The sequence below is a fragment of the Hyalella azteca genome, unplaced genomic scaffold (assembly GCF_000764305.2).
Source record: "Hyalella azteca isolate HAZT.00-mixed unplaced genomic scaffold, Hazt_2.0.2 contig6181, whole genome shotgun sequence".
In the NCBI taxonomy this organism is placed as follows: Eukaryota; Metazoa; Arthropoda; class Malacostraca; order Amphipoda; family Hyalellidae; genus Hyalella; species Hyalella azteca.
Window position 1 is genome coordinate 65,359 of NW_025936349.1, and position 6,223 is coordinate 71,581.

Consider the following 6,223-nt stretch of genomic DNA (forward strand, 5'->3'; position numbering starts at 1 on the left):
TAGTCTATTGTGGGAATTACATGTTTTTAGTCCCGAAAGCACAAATTTAAGTTCTCTTATGTTTTAAAGCCTTAGACTTGTTAACCTTTTCCTGTTCTAAATCGAAAATTTATTGAGTAGGTTTTAACTTACAGTTGTTGATAAAACTGCCTCAATAATACGATCAAATTCCCCAATGCCGAGCACCAAATCCTGTTAATAAATAATATAATTAGATTCCCTATAGCGATGCACCTTATTATGTTGTTTAATAATACGATGAGTTTCCCGTTTACAGAACACCTAATCTTGTTAATAAATAACACGATTAGATTTGTCGAGTTCCAACTTGTGTTGACGAACTGTAAACTTTGTGTGTTGAAATAACTGGATGGCGAGGCGACCGAGTCTCATGGGACATTTGATTCACTATTCAGGAGCACATTGATAATATAACAGCTGAATGATTTAATCAGCGGTAAAATATTCATATCATTGTTACTTGGTTTCAAAACAACGTTTCGTTCTAAGTATAATGTGCACTGTAAGAAATTTCTGCATTTTTGGATTTGGACATTTAGTATCGTCGAATCGATCTTAGGAGTTTGCAAGCTCGAAACAATTTACGCATAAATTCAGTCTTTGAAAAATGCTGACTGTATTTCGATATCGTTCACACAAATGCTTGTATTTGTGATGGTCTTTTCAAAATATGTACACATTATTGTACGTGCAGCGAGCACCTCTGGAGATTTTGTATCTTCTATGCCAAATATTAGACTAGGTAGCAGCTAATTCAGCGTCCGTGTATGGATGGTCTGGCATATTGCAGAATAAGCGCTGCCCATTTCTTGAGATTATCAAGGGTTATGAATGTTATCTGTATGAATGGTGCAACTTTCAAGCTTATGACAGCGAGTTATATTTTTAATACAATTTATTACCGCTTAAAATTTTTTTGCTTGTTGAAATGAAATTTATTAACGAGATCTGCGTGGATGAATCGTAAGGAGAAATACTGTCCGGAGTTACTAATGAAAAAATGTATGGTAGTGAATGAATGAATTACGTATACCTGGCATGCTGTGAAATGATCAAAATTATTATTTACTGTTGGGGTCGTGATTATTTTGAATAATAATATGTCCAATCTTCTTTAAGTGTCACAATATTTGAACTGTTCTTATCTTATTTTCAATTCCAGCTATCAAATTAATAAGTTTACTTCTTAACTAATTCCAGATGTACGCTTAAGGAGAATTTTTACAACATGCAAATTCGCAGACTTGAAATTGATTGCTGTATGATGAATTATTGCCAATTACTTGTGTTATTCAGAATATTGCCGCTGTTCATCAGGAAGTAAGATTATTCAACAACATTCCATTGGCCCTTAATGATCACTATATGTCGGTGCTAAGATATTAACTTACTTAGATTTTTTTTTCATATTTTATTTACCTCTTACAGTCCGCATCGCCTAGAGCAAATTTCTAATTTTCGTTAGCCCTGTCATTCAATAGTTCGATTGTGGCCTCTATATTAGTTGTCTAACTTTTCTATTTATCTTTAAATATTCACTTCCTCTAGTTTTATTTGTTCACTCCCAGATAACACCGATATCTTATTCGAATATGCGATCAAAGTTACATCAATTATTGTATGTGTGTATTATTTTAGTATCAATGTTCCCACAATTCTTTTTGAAAAAATTTTTTTTCTTCGAAGAAAAATTTACACTGAGATTTTTTTGGATGCATCCATTAACGCCACATCGAATTTAGTTAGCATGCGTCTTGCTTTTATCGAATGTTTTTTCAAACCCGAAAAGTCTTTTGAATAATTTGAAGAATGAAGATTTTACGGTAAGTGTAAATCTCATCACGATCTTTAATTATCAAGCAAAATGTTGATGGAGTAATGGTAATTAAGTGTTGATATTCTAAGGTAAACTAGCTTTAAACCTATACAATTAGACACTAACGCTTTCACATGAGTTATAAGGACTGATGTCTAATTTTTTGAAAGTTTAACTTCGAAAGTTTTTTTTTTCGACAAAAACCTGCCTGAATTTTTTTAACGATCCTCTACGAAAGAAATGTTCAACACTCACCACACAATTGATTTATTTTTATTTTTTATTTGATGTATCGCAGGGTTCCATTTTTCATCTTAATTTAGAACAACGCCGTATAAATGCAGACCCAATAATAGAAAATCCTTTTATTGATAATCATTTGCCAAGTTGATTTTGAATTAAAAAACTTGATTATTTATTCTTAATATGTCGTCCTGCAGGATTCAGATGTAGTTTTTAACTCATGTTGTACGTGGAATACTTGCCAGTTAAATTAATTTTTGAACCGTTGATAAGTTATTGAATTCAACAACTTACCAGTTATATTTGAAACCTTAGAAGCCTGTTAACTTGAGAACTCGTGTAATAAGTACTTATAAATAAATCTTTGAGAAATTATAAATTTTTCTCACCCATTGTGTACTGTTAGGAAATTGATATTTATGGATCCTAGGCACAACCAAACAATTTTTTTAGTTACATGATAAACTAATAGGCTGATACATTTTTAAGGTAAAATTTCGAAAAATTTCAACATGCTGAATTTTTTATTGAACTCTTGCATGAGCTAAAAATTATTGAGTAAAACGAAGCCAGACTACTAAAAAACATACGAGCATAGACATCAGAATTCGGTAGCATGTAATTACGAAATGTATTGAAACAAAAAAAAAAAAAAAGAAAAAATAACAAGTAAGAAAAAATACTACCAGAAAATAACAAGTAAGAGTTCCCTATGACAATCCTAAACATTTCACTGAAACGGAATCAATGCAGAAAGAACCTTCATCGCATTTAAAAGTCGTCAATATTGCGCTTCATGAGTGGTTACTAAGAAGTCATTAATTAATTCACAGCAACTGTGATTAGATGGAGTAAATTTCAAGTGCTAGCGGACACTGAAGTGGAGTGCCTAGAAACAAATGTTCATTACCTAAAATTTCTTGACCTAGGGCTCAGTGTCGTTCGAGGAGGTCTTCAGAAAGTAAAGGGAACGTCGTCTCTAGTCCCTCCCGCGGAAGGTACGCTGTAGGTGGGCACCATAAGTCAGCCGACTGCTTCGATTTTGCCAGACTCAGAAATCTTCTGGGCTCAAAAATAACGTAACACCGTAATACGGCGATATAAACATCTTTTCCCATAGACAAAATTATTTCCGTATACTCAAGTTTTAGTATATAGCATACATAAAACCGAAAGAATAACTCACGATGAAAACATATAAGCATATTATAGGCGTTAGACGTATAATAAGATAACAAATTACAATCTGTATATTCTTTGGCATCGAAAATAAAAAAAATTTCAGGACTCGAAATAAACTGTTCTAGTAAGCTGTATATTTAAACGTAAACTCACTCGTCATCATTAATATGAGAACAAGTAGGGATTGAAAACTATTTCAAATAGTTACCTATTTAAAAAATATGAAAAGAAAATTCAGATGTCGGATTACATTTGTTGTGCCTACATCGAAATCCGAAGAGTGTAACGCGAACCAGTTAGCTGTTACCGTGCTTGCGCGGGCGTCAGCTGTAGCTATAAGAAGTGTTTTTATAGCGGTTTTAGCGTTTAGTAGGCCGTAGGCCCGTCGCCGATTCTTAACATCGCAGAACATTCACAGCATTTTGCAGAGCATTCACAGCATTTTGCAGGTGCAGTGCGTAGCAAAGTGTCTTTTGACAAAAGGGTGACGCGAATATCACACTGTTGTGTCCTGACAGCATTTAAGTGAGCGATAACCAACTACGGTACCCATTTAACAATGGTCTCTCCGGCGCATAGTTGAAATCAAGCCCGAAGAAGTTGAAAATTTCAGGGTATGATTATGAAGTTGAAAAGTTCGAAGATTCCTCGATTGATGAGAATGTGAGTCTAAAAGTCTGGAGGCCAATTCATAACCGATTTTTTTAACGGTTCATGCGATGTATATTTGAACTATTTCATGAGGAAATAATTATAAAATATTTTTATTTGAACAATATATTGCTAACTTTTAAAATAGTCAATAATACATACATAAATGTAGGGACTCAAATTTTCCCCCCCATGTCAGTCCCCCCATGTCAGGGACTGGTATGGAGATTTTCCGTAAACTTCATTTAGTCAGGCCATTAAAGTTGACCATATGTGAGTACTGTCAAACAGACACCATTTTTCATATAATTTTAAAGAATGAATCAGTTGTTCAATGAAGAATTTCAAAATTTTCTTTCCGTTCTAGGATGTTTCACATTTCAAATTTTCGGTATATCGAAATAATAATGTTTGATTGTTGATCCTAGTAGCAAACGATAAATACTCGTTACTTTAATTCAATGATGAGTGAATTCTTTCGATATGATCATATCCTTTAACTATAAATACTGATAATTATTGTTTTGAAGAAATTTTATTTGTAATCTATGTGAATTTATTTAATTGTCGATTTGCCGCCAATAGTAAATCTTAAACTGATATAAAAAATCTATGAACTTGCAATATTGACGGATGAGAGCTTGTTAATAATGCTGTACATATACTTAAAAACCATAAGACGCATACTTTGCAGTATATTAAATATGGTTACCTATTAATTGCTATCTCATTATCGAGGAATCGATGCAGTAAACTTACTTTTATGTCAATATAATAAAATCTTATCAACAGACAGAAGATGGTGTGCCTATTAATTCGTGATCAGTTCTATATTCCGAATTCGTGATGAGTTATCCGTAAAGATCAGTGTTCTATATTACATAGCAGTAAATTGAGGAATGAGTTATGCGCGGATCACCTGAGAATATAATCTGTTATAGCCCAATTGAATGAGTAATACGTAAACTTCTTAACAATGGAGAAACCTTGAATTATTAACTGATCAAACCCGTGACTAAAAAATTGCCCAACTGGTCAGTTGAACGCCTCTAAATCGATTGAAGTATCGGTTCTACCGACATGTCCGCGACTCGGTCTATACTGCGAAGTTGATGAATGGTTAGGTACTGCGGTAATTTATTTCACTTAACACATTTGACGTTTCTTAAATAATATGTTAATGGGCTCGATATGACTATCCGGCACGTGCGAGGTGCTGATGGTGTTGCAGAGCTGCCTCGTCCTTATTGGTAGGTTACTCTGTGACGTTCGGGTTCACTGCCAAGCAACCCAAATGCATCCACTCCATCGCCGCGGCCTTGGCGGCCAGTGCCTTCCAGTACGTACGAATTGTGTGCAGCGTACGTGACGTGACTGTAGCGGTGCCATTGCATTTTGACCTGTTGTTTCACGCGTATGATTTTAGTTTGTTATTAGATTTTGTATGCAGGTTATGAGTATGTATGAATATGTAGGGTTAGACACTACCTGAGGATACATAACTTCTTAATAACTTCAAGTACTTTTATTATTAATGAGGCCTTGCCGTCTTGATCTGACTGAATTATTTACAGAACACTGCCTTACTTTCGCGCAAGTGCAGGTGCTATAGCTGGCACGTATGTTCTTATCCCAACAAGCGTCGTGAACCCGATAGTGTGCAACATCATCTTCACCGTCACTTGTGTGCATCACGAATTGTGTACATCATTATCTTTATAAGTCATCTTCTGTGTATGCCTCTATGCATCAACTGTGTTGATGCATACAGAGCGCCATGAACTTCGTGTACCATCAACGGTCATCAACTGCAAGCACCGTAACTCGGTGCATCAACTGTGTCGACATTAAGTGAATATACAATTAAATTCGTGCATTATTTTCTGAGTGTACTCTAAATTGTGTGCCCTTTCAATTGTGAACACTGTCAGCACTATCATCTGAAGGCTGAAGGGCAATACCGGTATATGAGTATCTACATTGAACTTCCTCCCTAATTTTTTTGTTGAACGTTTAGTCATGTAAATAAATTTATGAGTTATGGTGTACGAATTTGCAATGTACGTCAGTTCGTTCCTCACACTGCAGTCTGTTCGGCATTAACAACCGTACTTGAAAAGGATACACACAAATATTATTCATTTCCAACTCGCTACCCAGAATAGCTATGAATCTATCAAGTTTAGTTGAACTGACTTATAATTGCTGGGTGCTGGTTTGGAGATACGTTAAATGACTGAGGCTGATTAGCGATAACTGTTATTTTTCCTATAGGAGCAAGTCATTGATAAGGAGTTTTTGACACATTTA